This window comes from Lissotriton helveticus, chromosome 5_1 (assembly GCF_964261635.1).
Source record: "Lissotriton helveticus chromosome 5_1, aLisHel1.1, whole genome shotgun sequence".
In the NCBI taxonomy this organism is placed as follows: domain Eukaryota; kingdom Metazoa; phylum Chordata; class Amphibia; order Caudata; family Salamandridae; genus Lissotriton; species Lissotriton helveticus.
The window spans coordinates 927,380,851-927,397,025 of record NC_136065.1 but is presented as its reverse complement, the minus strand read 5'-3'; the positions used below and the strand labels follow the sequence as shown (position 1 = coordinate 927,397,025).

At 45.3% G+C, this 16,175-nt stretch overlaps 1 protein-coding gene across 2 annotated transcripts in view; it reads left to right on the top strand.

Moving 5' to 3' along the window:
• Positions 1-16,175, top strand: part of CEP55 (centrosomal protein 55) — a 291,020-nt gene that overhangs the window by 218,024 nt on the left and 56,821 nt on the right. The gene's annotated exons all lie outside the window — the stretch shown is intronic.

Below are 16,175 nucleotides of genomic sequence, written 5' to 3'. Positions count from 1 at the left end.
TTACTGGTGACACTATTGATTTAGTAATTCCCAAACTGATTATCATACCAAAGGGAAATATTTAACATCAAAGAACATGTATAGACAGGAGTATTGAGGTAACAAAAAAAAAGATAAGTAGTCAAAATGCAGGTTAATAACTATAATAACGTTAATTCTGTGAATTTACTCACTAATTCAGCAGCTATTATTTTCTACAGCTATTGCAATAACGCCATAATACGTTTCTAAGGCATCCATACTTTGTCCAAATACAGATTTTCCCCAATTCAAGTACACCTGTTTATTGGATAATTTCAAGGTGGCATTTCTAAATATGACTCTCTAGTCTGTGGCTAGAGTGAGTGAGCACTCAAAGAAGTATGTTCTAAATGGTGCTAATAAAGGCTAAGATGTTTCATGAGTGGTATTCTAAGAGGACCAAGTTCGGAAACATACATGCGCTGCACAACTGAAGCACAATACTGGTGTATGGAACCTCGCGGAGAAGATGAAACCGGTACTAAAGGAGTTGAAAAATAATGCTCTTGTCCCTGCCCTCTGCTCCACTTCTACTTATGCTGCATTTGACCCTTTTATGAGGAAGGAGTATAGTATTTTTCCATTGCATCTAGGAAGCCTGAGCTGATGTGTGACTCTGTGATCATGCTCCGCTCCCAGACCTGTCATGCCACTTTCTTTTTAGTGCTGACACAATGGCTGGCGTGCCGCACTGCTCCCAGGCTCCAAGCAATGGTTTTTTTAGGTCTCACCTGCGTTGCAGCGCAGGTGCTGCTCGCCTTGGCGAGATCTATAATCGTTGGTTTCTGTCTGGCTTCTTTGGAAGCTGGGTTTGTGTCTGCACTGTCTCCCTTAGGCTCCGCCCACCCGGTGGAGATTTAGCTTGCTCGCGCACGTGTCTTTTCCAGACACGTGTGTTTATTTTTGCATGGTGTGTAATGTCGTTACGGCATATGCTGCAGTCGTATCACCATTCGGCAGCTTGAAACATGAACCATCAACCCATAAAGTATTGTTGCATTCAGGAAGGGGAGTGTCCTGTAATTCTACTCTCCCTTTTGTCTCTTCTTCTGTCCTAAAACAGCAGTCATGGTTATCAATCTTGTCTGTTTCTGTCGGAATGGGTAATAACGTTGCGGGATTCAGTGTATCACACCTCTTTATGTGGATGTGACTTGCTAGCAGTGTAAGTTCGTAACTGGATAGTCGAGCGCTAGTAAGGTGTTGTGTCTTCGTCCTGTTTAGTAAAATGTCTACTGCATGCGGAACCATAACGATCAGAGTATTGTTCATGACTAATCCAGCGGATTGTCGGATGCAGACAGCTGCTGCGGCGGTAGCCCTCAGACAACTTGGTAGGGCTTTAGCCACAGGGTCTAGAGTTGCCGAAAAATACGCGCATGGGCGCTGTCTGTCCCCAAAATGTTGTGTTAAAACTGATAATGCACAACCTTCCTTCTCATGGACATATAATGTAAAAGGCTTACTGTAGTTGGGGTTTCCCAACACAGGAGCCGAACATAATGCATCACGCAACTCGTGGAAACTCGTCTGGCAATCTTCAGACCAAGGCATAGGATTTGGCGTGTCTTTGCAGAGTAGTGCCAGCAAGGGTTTAGCTAGTAGTGAGAAATTCGGTATCCATTGTCTACAGTACGATGTAATGCCCAAGAAGGCTCGAACCTCTCTCTGTGTCCTTGGGGCACTCAGTTCTGCAATTGCCTGTATTCTTTCTGGTGTCAGTCTCCTTCCCTCCTTCGACAAGATGTGACCTAAGTAGGTTACTTCTTGTCGGCAAAATTGTAGTTTGGAAAGAGAGACTTTGTGCTTCATGTCACATAAGTGATGCAATAATGACAGCGTAGCTCGTTTGCAAATTTCTTCAGTGTCTGCAGCGATCAGCAGATCGTCTACGTACTGAATCAGAGTTGAACCATTCGGTAGAATAATTGTGTCTAGTTGTGTTTTCAGGGCCTGACTGAATATTGATGGGCTTTCGCAGTAACCTTGAGGAGCGCACTTGAAGCGGAAGCTTCGTCCTCCTAAATGGAATCCAAAAATATCTCTACTCTCCTCGGCAATCGGGATGCTGAAGAAAGCGTTCTTCAGGTCGATCACCGAGAACCAATTTGCTGAAGCTGGAACCATCGTCAATAAACCAGTAATGTCGGGGACAACTGGAAACTGTGGGATAACTATCTTGTTCACTTCTCTGAGGTCGATCACGAACCTGTACACAGGCGGTTGTAAAGGATCAGTACGCTTTAAGACGGGCAGAACTGGACTGTTACAAACATTTCCTGTTGTTTCTTCGATGACGTCTTTATCAATCAGGTCATAAACAATCGTCAATAATGCCTTTTCACATTCGCTAGATATTTTGTATTGGGGAATACGTGGCAACCTAACGTTGGCTTTCAATGTTATGACATACGGTGCTATCTCCAAACGACCTACATCATTAGAGCCATTAGCCCAAAGTATATCAGGAAGTGATGACAATTCAGTCGGAATATTGTCCTTTGACAAATACATTGGAGAAATGACTTTCTTACCTAAAGTAAGTTGTACTCCCAAGGGGGAACAGTACAAAGTCGCATATAACCTTTTTAGCAAATCCAAACCTAACAAATTTTCACCGCAACCTGTTGTAAGAATGAGGGGTGCTTCTAATTCGCACGGGCCAATAGAAAGAGATATAGGACTGGAGATCGGGTTTCTAACAGGGGCGCCAGAGAAACCTACCGAAACATTCATTTCGCCAGACAAAGGTGCGCCAGGAAGTTTCGAGTGCATGATAGAACTTTTTGTAGCACCAGTATCCAGCAGAAATGGCTCTGACACTCCTCAGGTAATTACCTTGACATAAGGTCCATTCTGATCTACTGGAACTGAAACAACTCCCTCTCTTTGTCCATGGCTGTCCTAGCAATCGTTACCCTCATTTTCGTGTTCGGTGTAATAGTCGTCAGCATAGTACTGAGCTGACCTGGACGACGCATTATTCTGTTGGTCAAAGCTGTTCATCGAATTCTGAGGCGGAAAAGAAGTTGTATTCTGGGTGAAATTTCCACGGCCCCTACCTCTAGGGGCATGTTGAACACCTCTTCCCCTTACACCTGAAGCACCGCTCAAACGTCGCGCAAGAGCCGGACAATTACCTTTAAAGTGACCCTCTTCTTTGCAATACGCACATTGATTCGGGCCATAAGCAATACGCTGATGGGAAAACTCGTTTCCTTGCGCGTTTCTCGAATACTGCTGTTATTGTTGGTAATTGGGCTGACTAGTCGTACGAGGCGGATAGGCTTGCTGGAGAAGAACTTTAGTTTTTAAATCTTTTGTCTTTTTGTCGACTTTATCTAGCTCGTCTTTGCGCCTATTTTCGTAGTACTGGGCTGTAGCAAAAATTTGCGCTGACGTAGAGACAGCCCAAGCACTCTCTGAATCTTTCAGTTTATTACACAGTTCAGGGATTAAATTATGTACGAATTTGTCTACAAACAATCTTTGACCACCCTCGGTAGCCATATCCTGACCACTATGATCGGTGAAAGTCTCCTCAAATCTTGTGAAAAAGTCAGACACATTCTCATCTTTCTTCTGCTTGCACGCAGATAGCTTGTCCCAGTTTACGCGTACTTCAGGCATTATCGTTTTCATGTACGCGATAATTCTACCGGGAAGTTCAGCTATTAACGGCTCAGGTTTAGAACCACCAATTTGTCTAGCATCTATAGCGGCAATGTTCGCCCATGAGTCACCTAGTTCTTGGTCATGGTTCGTATGACGTATTTTGCTCCATAGAGGATGTGGAACAACGTTCCCAAACAACATGTCGATATCCGCTAAATTCATTATACATGAGCTTGCAGTTTGTGATAACTCCTTATAATACCCAGTCGGGTTTTTACGAGGATCAGGCAGTGTCTGTTTGAGTGCTAAGACATCGGATCTTTTCCAGGGGACATGTACCCATACACGCTGGAAATGAGGCAGAATTGGTGGATTCGCATTCGCATCACCTTCCCTCCAAACCGGAGGAACCTCTCTCATGGGGTACTGTCTCGCTCTTTTCCCGTCTGGTGCATCGTCTTCGTGACATGATCTAGAGACGTTTCCCTTACTCCTATAAGAGAGCAATAACTCTATCGCTTTCTCAACATCTGCACCTATAATCATACCTTCATAGAACTTAAAGCGTGTACGCCATAGTTTGTTCATTGTGTATTTGGGATCATTTGTCTTCACATCTTCGCCCAGATATACACACATTTCTTCGAATACGTATCTCTGAGTGGGTGCATTCCATTGACGGAAAACTTCCATAACAGACTGAACATCATATCTAACAGTATCCGTAATCCATTTACGGGCTAGTTCATTCAGCACTTTTCTTTCCTCGTAATCAGGCAATTGACTACGTAACTGTCTATCTTCTGTTTTAGGGGTCGTTTTAGGCGACCCAAAGAAAGGTGAAAGCAGACCAGTGACGGTACCTGTCACTCTTTGTCTAATAGAAGGAGAACCTTGCGGAGGAGCAAGTGCATCGGAAAAAACAGGCTGAGGCAAAGAAGAAGTAGAGGCAATAGCAGAGGAAGTTGAAGTAGGAGCAGACGTAGTATCATAGACAATAGCTGGAGCTGTAGGCAAAGTCGTAGAAGTAGATGGAGTAGGTAGCAAAGATGGCGGCCCTTGAGAAGGCTGCGCCGGAGAAGTAGAAACCAGCTGAAGAGGAGCTGGCGTTCGTGCAAGAGCTGGGTTACGTGCGCCGGGGCGCGGTATAGTAAAATGCTTTGGCGTTGTAGTAGCGTCTAACGCATACGGTGGAGGTGAGCTTAATAAGTGGGACATTAATGGATCTTTCTCGGATCTCTCCTCTTGACCTTGTCCCTTATTTGGTAACATCGGGTAGCATTTATCTACTGCTAGCTTCTTGCTCCTAAGTATTTGTTTGTTTTCCTGCTCTTCCTCGTTATCCCTGTATGCAACGGCAGCTTGCACCATTGACATACCTCTTTTATTCCTTTTTGCTAATTTTATTTCTTTCTGTTTGGCTTCTTTGCGCCATAAGCGGAAAGAGTCAAACATCGCCGGCCGGGCTATTCTCTTAAATAATTTGACCTCTAGGTTATCTAATATTTCTGAGTCGAAACTACCATATTGGGGCCATTTTAAAACACCATCCTTGCGGGTGTATTTTATCCACACTTCATTATATGTGATAGGACCTACGCCGTGCTTTACATAGAGCTCATATGTTGGAGTTCCAATCGGAGGAACCGGACAGGAATCCTCTAATCGGGAGTCCTTACTATAAACAAGACAAAACAAGTTTCCAAGTCTGCTAAAACCAGGCATCTTTGCTCACTAGTCTAGCTTCAAACTTCAAAGGATTATCTGTTACGATATTTCTCGTGAATACACAAGTCCTTCGGCTTTGGGGCTTGCAAGTACCAAATAAAAGCGTATCTCAAGGATACCAAAAACTAAGGACAAACTAAGGACTGGGAGACGCTCCACTTATACTTAACTGAAGTATTTGAAGATCGGTGATGTCGCTAGAAGACTCGTCTATCGTTTCGCTCTACCAAGGATCACTGGGTCCAAAACAAGGCGATAGTCAGGGCAGCAGTCCTTCGTAGCCGTCGGGACGCGGGGAACCTCGCAGCAAAGACCTTCGGAACCACGTCGACATACAGGGGTCGCTGAAGTGGCTGGCCGTCCTCTGGAATTTTCACACGAAGCTCCTCACGAACATCTGGCTTGGACCGTCGCCGCTTGATACCGCCCCGAGTTGGGCGCCAACTGAGTTAACGGGTTTTTAGGAACCCGTTTGGTGCCAGGGGATAACACCCGAAGACCTCTGAGTTCTCCCTGTTCCGGACCACAGAAACACGGAGTCTTCTAGTCGAGTCAGAGATCAAGTTTTATTGGCAGCTACCAAGTAACAGGTGTCCTAGAAGCACGACAAGCACGGGTCATGTGTTCTCAGGAGACTGTTCGTTTTTACAGAACCAGCCTTCTCCTTATATACAGAAATAATAGCTGCATGCAAGAATTCTTGAGTTTATGATATGGCTATACACATATTTCTACAATAATACAAAAGAGCGAAGTCATGTAGGCAAGCCCGTATTTTAGATGTCCAATTCGTGATAGATTACCTAGCCAGGCCCGGAACTCCCATCAGATATCGGTGAAGCCCCAATAAAAGAAGGCACCTCCTAGTCATAAAACTGGCCATAAACAGGGAGCGTGGACAGGTGTGTATGTGTGTAGAAAACATGATCTGTACGCCTTGAATGGTTTGTGGTATGTTGTGCATTGATGCTATCGTGTTTGGCCACTGGGCGAGGAGCTGCCCAAACAGGTTTGGCTGGAGGCAAGGGAGTCAGTTGGGACAGGTCAGGGGGAAGTCGGGGAAGGTGGACGTGTCCTTTTAGATCAAGCTCGACCTTTAATTGACTTATCATGAGGGCAAGACACAAGATGGATACCGTTTACAAAATGGAGTCTGAGGGGTCGGGACGGAAACTACGATTCAGGGGTGTTAGCATACCTCGATCATGACGCAAATGCATAGGAATGATGTCCTAATCATTATCCGTGCGTCGACACCAAATTCGTCATGGTACGTTGATGTTTCGGGACACGGGTATCGGACCTCGATACCGGGACAACAGTAGGGTCCAGAATTTCAGAACCACAAAGTCAGCAGACAGGCCGGAAGGGTTGGCGCCAAGTCAGTGGCTGGTTGTTCTGTTCTTGCTTCTTGCGACTCTTCACGTCCGTCTTTTTTCAGGTCGGCAGAATCTGCTCTTCTGGTGCCAGGGGCTCCCCTAAATACTGAGTTTAGAGGTTTTAGGGGAGTGTAGGGTAGTAGCTAATTGGCTACCTACCTCTGGGGTCACTACGCCCCCCTATATGACCACTTCCTGTGGGAAGCAGGCATAACTCTGTCCCAGTCCCAGAGGTCCTAAGTTTGACATTACCAAGATTGCAGACTCTGAAATTTCGTATTCACTTCAGGTAGCCCACCTTATGGGTGGAACACGCCACTCTATCAACTTTACCACCTTGTCCAGCTGCCATATGGGCCCTGGTCAAGGGGGTTTGGCATCCTCTCCTGTGGATACCAGAGACACTCGGCTCTTTGAAGCTCCCTGCCTTGGCATGCTAATTCGTAGGTCATCCTGTTGGATGGGGAAGTAAACACCCTCTGCCCGGGCAGGCTTTGTTTGTTCCTGCCCTCCTGAGATCAAGGGCCCTCGCACCTGGGGGTCAGAAATTCTTCTGTGGTTGCAGGCTGGCTAATACCAGTCTGTGACAAGACCAGTAGTTGGTAGGTTTTCAGGGAGCACCTTTATGGTGCCCTCTGGGTGCATGAATGAATAAATCCACATCTGGAATCAGTGTGGGAACATTAATACGAGATGTTGGATACCAAACATCTCTGGTTTCAGTGAAGCCATCGTGTAGCTGGGGAACTTGTTTTCAGCAGTGTACAGCACATGTACTTAAATGGCTTCCCTGTTCACTTGTACTAAGAATCGACTTCGACATCATGGGGGGCATATCTGCTCATTTAGATATGCCCACACATGATGTATAGTGCACCCTGCCTTGGCGCTGTAAGGCCTGCTGTAGGGCTGACTTACCTATACTGCATGTAGTGTCTGTGGCCATGGCACACAGGGATATATGCCATGTCGTGTTTTCACTTTTGTCTGCACTAAGATACACAGATGCATCAGATTGTCCCCAATCCGACACACACCGCTGGACATATCCTAGATGTCATTTTTGCTAATACTGAACTAGTTACCTTTCAAACTATAACTCCAGTCACATGGTCAGACCACCACTTGCTTGCTTTCCAACATAAAACAACACTAAGCGACTCACCTAAAACTACCTTACATCCATCCACCTATCGGCCGTGAAACAAACTCAATTTGGAACACTTGGAAACACAACTAACATCCAGTATAAATCTGGAAACCATAAATTCTGTTCAGAATCTATATGAGTGGCTACAGGAAGCTTTTGACATCCTGATACCACTCAAAACGACACAACAGAACAAAAGAAAAAAAGCGCCTTGGAGAAACATAGAAATAAAAGACATAAAACAACAAATTAGAAAGCTGCAACGTACCTGGCTCAAAACAAACACCAAACAAGACAAACTACACCTACAAAAAATTAACAGATTATATAAGTTGGCTATCAAAAAAAGCTAAGAAAAGTCAAAACGCTAAATGTGCAAATAAAGAATTCTATAAAATACTGAATGAATTTCGAAAACCAAATTGCCTAGAAGGAACTCATCCTGTTACTCAAGATTTCACAGACAAACTGACAAATCATTACACGGACAAAGCAGACACGTTGGACTCGTACTTAGAACAGAAACAAAGCACCAGCACTAACCCTTGTACAAAACTATCCAAGAATGCTCTAATCAAGCCTCTCCGTTCCTTCCAACACATCTCACACAAGGAATTTATGGACCTGGTCAAAGCAAGCAGGCCTGCCGGCATCCCTTCTGACCCCTGTCCGCCACAAACTTTCAAGACAATTCTTTTAAAAACCTCTGCTGCCATTCCAGTAAGAAGAATCATCAATGATTCCTTAACTACTTGAATATTCCCAGAAGAACTCAAAAAGTCATACATACCCCCTTTGCTGAAGAAAACAAACTTGGACCCGCTGAACCCTGACAACTACAGACCCATTACAAATGGACCTTTCCTGGGCAAACTGATAGAAAGAGAAGCGTTCGCCCAGATGTCACAATTCATTGAAGAGAATTACATACTTTCAGATTCCCAAACAGGATTCCGTCCGGGAAGAGGCACTGAATCTGCTCTCCTTGCCATCTGGGATGACCTAAAGAATACAGTTGACGCAACGGGGTTGCTGCGCTACTCCTCTTGGACCTCTCAGCTGCCTTTGACACGGTTGACCATGACACTCTGAAACAAAGACTTAATGAAGCCGGCATAGAGGGAACTGCTCTAGACTGGATCGCATCCTTCCTTCGAAACAGAACTAATGTCATCCACACCAACCGTTTCTCGTCCAAACCATACGCCACAAAAGCAGGGGTCCCTCAAGGTTCTATCATCTCGCCCATGCTTTTCAACATCTACATGAAGTCTTTACCTGTACTGATCAATAAATTTCACCTCACGTGCTACAACTATGCAGATGACACGCAAATACTCCTTCAACTGGAAGGCCCCAAAGACATTGGAAAATCACAAATTTTCAGCTGTCTCAGAGCCGTGGATCAGTGGATGACTTGGAGCCATCTCAAATTGAATGCTTCAAAAACTGAAATACTCACGTGTGGCGATTGGAAAAATTACAACCCGCTTGCCACATGGCCTGATGAACTGGGATCACTGCCTAAAGTATCGAAGGAAGTAAGAAACCTCGGAATGACCATGGACTCCAAGCGGTCGATGAATGTCCAAGTGGATAAACTAGCAAGATCAAGCTATGCTACTATAAAAACGCTGCGACAAATTTTCCTTCATGTGGGATTTCCACACAAGGTCCAAGCTACCATCTCCCTTGTTCTGTCCAAACTCTATTACGCCAATAGCCTCTACCAAGGATCACCTTTAACGACCATGAAAAGACTACAACGGATTCAGAACTCGGCTGCCAGACTACTCTTGCATATCAAACCACGAGACCACATCTCCCCTGCCTTGAAAGCCCTGCATTGGTTACCGGTTGCCAGAAGATCCACGTTCAAGCTGCTTTGTATCACCCACAAAGCAATACATGGAATAGGACCACTCTTCATCAGGAATAAAATCTCCAAACACATTCAACAAAGGAACCTCCGCTCTAAAGGAGCATCTCGCCTCAAAATCCCACCATACGAGAAAAAAACCATGGGTGGCACATCCTTCTCTGTTCAAGCAGCCGAACTATGGAACTCTTTACCCCCCCAACATAAGATCCACCGACAACCACCTTATCTTCAGAAAACTACTCAAGATCTGGCTCTTCCTCCACATAAGCACCATACGGAAACAGAAATTTACAGCATATTCCCCTGTATATAAGCATTTGTTTTCACTATAGATATGTACCTATCTTTGTGTATTACTTTATAAAACATGTAAAATAATTATGTTGTTAAGAGAAATAAAAAATAATAATAATAATATTAATAATAAAATCATCTTTGATCTTCCATGTACTTGGGTCTTTGTGTCTGTTACTTTTCTCCTGAAAAAGCATATCCAATGCACTACCCTATTTCTCATCCTGTGCCTCTATCAATATATTTAATCTAAATATACTTACTTCCTTTATGTATCTATATACTTTCAATGAACTTATGGATCTATATATTTATTACTTTATACTAATTTAGCATATCCAATGCACTCGCCTATTTCTCAGCCTATACTTCGCTCAATATATCTTCTAGCCCAACCTTCTGACTCATTTCAAACTTCTTTCTACTACTCCTTCTAATGCACTAAACAATCTCTCATCCTATACATCAATATATCCTCTACATCCACTCTCTCATTTATCCCAAACCCATACCACTACTATGATCGCCAAAATAACCCTTTCTAGACTCTCTCCTGCTCTACCCCATCTTGCATCATCTGACACCTCTTTTTACTACACGATCCCCTAAAACAAACCTTTTTAAACTCTCCCCTCTGACTCCTTCCCTCCAAAACTCCTTTTTACTCATCCAAAAGCCTCTTCCTACTGCTAAGACCTAAAAAAAAAAAAAATTTTTTAAATTCTTCACTCTTTTATCCCTCCACTATCCTTTTCAATCAAAATTAACAAACTAACATGTTCACTTCTCAAATTCCATATTCCATATTCAACTATACTAATATACTGCCCAAATAACTGAATAACATATCTATTACTCAAATTATTTCATATTTATACTATACTAATTTTCAACCCTAATCCTTTATGGGTTCTGGAGTGGTGTGTTACTGGCCAGAAAAGCGCTTCAACACCCATCAGGGGTAGCAAGTGCTATATGAATGCAAATCTTTCTTCCCCTTTTATCCCTCCACTATCCTTCTCACTCCTAGTAACTGACTAATATCCACCACTGAAATTACCTCATATTTCACCATATTAATTTACCACTAATCCTTTATAGGCTTCCTGAATAGCGTGCGTCAACAAGCGAGCGATAAATAAATACAAACCTTTCTCCTCCTCTATCCTTCTGCTATCATTCCAAATCCAAAAAACTGACTAACCTACCCACCACTTAAAATGTACTTGCATGTTTCACTATACTAATTCAACACTAATCCTCTATGGGTCCCGGAGTAGCTTGCTACCCGCCGAAAAAGCGCTTCGACGCCTCGTCAGGGGTAGTAAGCGCTATATAAATGCAATTACAATACAATACAATACAATATATAAACAAGCGGCTGACACGCGTGTTTTGCGCCCTGCTCACCCCCTGCCCCCAAGAACAGGTGTGACATTTAACCTGGTGCGAGCGAGAATGCAGTTCAACCTGTTAATGGCAGTCTCAATTTCGAAATTTCTTGTGCTTTATGAAATGAAGGTTTTACTGAACAGTCTGGCTTTGGGTAAGGCATGTTTTCCAGGTTCCTTTCAAAAGTGCAGTAAGGTAAGGCTGGTTTGCAGCATGCCTTCTGTGTCTACATGCACTTCCTTAGTTCCCGGGCCCGCCCTTCGTTGCCACCCGTTGCTAAGGATAAAGTGGAGCATGCACGGTGCTTCAGCCGGGAGGGACGTCACTTCCTAGTTGTTTAGGTAACGTGGCCTTACCGGTACCAAAAAGCAGCAGAGCTTGAAAGAGCGGTCTCTTCCCTGTCCGGGGCCCTCATACAGAGCTCCACGCAGCCTCGGTGCTGCACCTTTCCGTCCCACCTCCCTCTCTGGACCCCGCTGCCCCACGAACCTCCAGCCATGGCAGAGCCTCCCCCATCGCTGATCAACGACTCAGACCTACAGCTTTCAACGCATCTGCCCTGCTGCTTGGCTCCCCGAGGGGACGGTGCTGGGCTACGGGAGCCTGTTGATCATGGCGCTGCTGCCCATCTTCTACAGAACCCTGCGGAGCGTGACCTGCGCCAACAGCAAGGTATGGAGCTTAGAGGGGTATGGTGTAGGTGGGAGAGAGTGGACTAGCCATGTGTGTGCAGGATATACATGAAGGGGCAGTCCAAAGTTTGGGATGTGGGCAGAGTTAGACAACGGAGAGAGAGGTTAGGGGGCAACCTGTGTGGTTACGGGAGGACTGGTGTGTGGGTTGAATCACACAGTGCACACGTTTTTCAACTGTAATTGGGCTCATGGTGACTCTTAAGGTTAATGTATTGGAGGAAAGGAGTCATTCTTGAAGAAAAGATAAGGTAGGGAATACAGGAAGGCCAGAGAAGCCAGATTTAGAGACTGTCCAGAGAGAGTGGCAAAGAAGCTTATATGAAAATTAAGTAGACCGAACTGGGGCGCCAATGTGGGCAGAAAGGTCTCAGAATTGTTGTGTTTTTTGGTCCAAGTTGTTGCTAAAGCCATCTGCAAAAAAACATTGAGCAAATGTCATGTTTTCTCGTGTTACAAAATCAAGTGCTTTTGCTTATTGCCTCCAATCATGCTTTTTCCTTGGTTTTGATCCACTGCTGCTCTGTCCTAAAAAAACCTTAAAGGGTCTCCCAGCGATGGGAAAAACAGTTTCCTTTACCCAGTCTTGCACCTCTAACATTCACCAGCAACATGAATTCTAAAACGTTGCTGATGCTGTCTGTCTTGGTGTGAGATGTAATGTGACGCCAATAGTCACTTTAAACCAGCACCATCTTTTTGAAACAACATTCACAGACAGGTCTAGAACTCCAATGTTTTGAATCTGATGATGTCTCACTTTGGCAAGGAAATGTGGACGAACCGGTTAACACTGAACACTGATTTTAATGTACTTGTGCAAATAGACATTTTTTGCGTGTTTATAGCTTTGTATTGATCTTATTTAAGTGTTTAACCTGTCACAAAAACATACCCCTGATGTGGCTTAGTTCTTAGTTTTAGAAAGCCGGAGGTGGGGCTACAGATTAGGTTATGATTTACCACGTGGAGGCGAGTGTCGGATTCTGATTGCGTGTTTATGCACCGCTTGCAGGTTTTCAATACAAATTAATATAAGGCATTGTCATTTACAATGCCAATAGCTCCAACTCTTGTAAATGCGAGACCTATTGCATTGCAAATGCTTGTTATTTAAGTTACAGGGTGACTGTTCCTCTTGTCTGCCAGCTCTCTGGTCTGCTTCACACTGTACAGATCTGGATTTAATAATGCAGGTATTGCAGGATGCTCATTCTTCTACATGTCACCCTAGAGACATTGCTTATGGAGTCCGCGTCCCAAATGCATAATCAAGAAGTGTACCCTTTAGAATTGATTTTCAGCAAGGGTTTTAAGAATAAAACTTCCTTGCTGTTAGGACCCTTTTTGGGGATTTCCTCAGTACCTTGCGGTGCTGGACCATCACATGTCGCACCAGAAAAGATACCATGTTGTTTAATGGGCCCGCTGCAAGTGACCTGATCTTCCCAGACAGGCTCTTTGCAAGATCACTTGGAACTGATAATATGCTATGTTTGTTGCTGCACCAGAATCCAGATAGCCAAGCATAACTTGAATATTCTTTTGAAGGAAAAGTTTCCAAGTAAGTACTCTTCATGAATTAAAATCAATAGTAATTAGAGCTGTATAACAGAAAAGGAATTTATTGAGGAACTCTAAAGCAACTTGCATGTGAAGCGTCAACAAGTCGTTTCAATGGCGCCAGTGTGACATCTAATGGATTGATTTTAAATGGAGCCTGAAGTGTTCTCCTTAATGTAAATACTTTATACCTCCACCACTGTTTTTTTTTTATATTTCTTTTTATTGAAACTTTTAACAACATAAACAAGAAAAAACAGCAAGGCAGTACAATCAATCGAATGGCGAAGCGTCCAGCGGGGGGGAGCATAAGAACACAATACAGACATTGACATTGCAGGATGGGAGGAAAGAGGGATATAGCAAGTCCGGAGACAATCCAAGCAACACATTAGGAGGAATGTCGGGTGAAGGGGAAGGAGGGTCTGCCACTAAATGTGTGAAGGGAGGTGTGCAGATGTCTCCCCGATAGGAGTTCCATCGACCCCAAATCTTGCCCCACTTGCGGGGCCTGCCACGTGCAACATACACCGTCTTCTCTCTGAACATGCACCAGTCCATATTTTCTTTCCAGGCCGAGACTGTGGGCGGCCTCTGAGAGCCCCACAACTGGCCGATATCCCTCTTTGCGATCATATTGCCTAGGGTCACCCACTGGGTCTGGGCCAAATCATAGTTGTTGGGTTCCCAAACATTCAGCACACATCGTCTAGCTTCAGGCAACAACGCGACACCCGTGAACTCTTCCATAACTGCATGCACTCGAATCCAGAAACGGACTACCACCGGGCACTCCCAGAGTATATGGAGAAAAGTGCCCAAGAGGCCGCAACCACGCCTGCACAGCCCATCCGAAGCATAACCCATACTGACCAATCGTGGGCCAGTAACATAGACCCTATGGAGAATCTTAAGCTGTATAAACCGGAGGCGGGCCGGAATTGCAACCTCCTTCGGCGAGGATATGGCAGACTGCCAATCCTCGTCATCCAACTCCAAGCCATCACCGGTCCAAGCTTCCCTGAGGTGCTCTAGAAGGTCGGTCCTATTGTTGATCAACTTCTTGTAAATAAGCGAAATCGTACTGTCAGGAATGTGTCCGTCAAGCACCCGGTCCTCAAGCGGCCAAGCCTCCGGAACAACAGTGCCCGGAGGAAAAGCCGCCATCAACGCGTGCCGGATCTGAGCATATCTAAAAAACTCCTTGTCACTCAAGTCATATTCCAGTCTCAATTCTTCAAAGGTTTTAACCCGATCCTTAGTCCATACATCATTCACTCTGCCTATACCAATAACATCCCATCTGTCAAAACCCTTCGTCCACCACAGGGAGCCCAGCCTCTCGGAAGCGTAAAGAGGGGTTGCGCGCGTGAGTCTGTCCTTCCACCCCATTGCATCGTTGGCGCGATGCCATACCTGCACAGCTATCTTGGTAGGGCCAGTGAGCGTCCTCCCAGCGGATTACGTGTAAAGCGCCCTATTGTAGTCCCCACCAGGCAGCAACCATCTGTCCATTCCGAACGCGGGATTAGACGCAGGGTCATACATGCAGTGGTTAATCGCCCCCAGCTGGGAGGCCCAGTAATAGCGCTTCATGTCCGGGAGAGCGATCCCACCGTCATACCAAGGAAGTGTTAACTTGGCAAGGGCTATGCGGGACCGCCCACCCCATATCAGCTGTCTCTGCAAGCTTTCAACCTCTCGAAAGTAACTGGCCGGGATGGCATCAAAAGTATTTTGGAGGGCATAGAGAAATCGGGGCAATGACATCATCTTAAATAATGCCGCCCGTCCGAGCGGGGACAATAGTAGTCTACGCCACGGCTCAACATCGGACCGCAGGCGCCGAAGCGGGGGTAACCAGTTACGTTCGAAGCGAACAACAGGATCCAAGGTGATAAATACTCCCAAGTATTTGAAACCCTCATGTACCACCCGTATTGGGCACCCACGCGGCAAGAGAGGAGAATCTCCCGAAAGGACGTACACGCAGGACTTGGACCAGTTGATCACAAGGCCAGAGTTTTTACTGAAGGAGGTCAATACATCGAATAGCTCTATTAGCGACTTTCGAGGGGACGTGAGGTATAGCAGGATGTCGTCAGCATAGAGCGACACTCTGTCCTCTAAGTCGGGGGTCCAACGTATACCCTTCATTGACGGCTCCCACCTCAACCAAGCCGCCATGGGTTCCAAAGCAAGGGCAAAAAGAAGCGGGGACAACGGGCACCCCTGGCGGGTACCCCTCCTGAGCGAAAACGAGCCAGAGACACGACCATTAACGACCACCTCAGCCAAGGGGTCTTGGTACAGTAGCTTCACCCAACTGATGAAAACTGGGCCAAAACCAAACTTGGCGAGAACGGCCCAGAGATATGGCCATTCGAGCGTATCAAACGCCATTGTGGCGTCCAAAGAGGCCAAAATGGCCGATTCACGCAGCGAGGACGCTCTCGCGA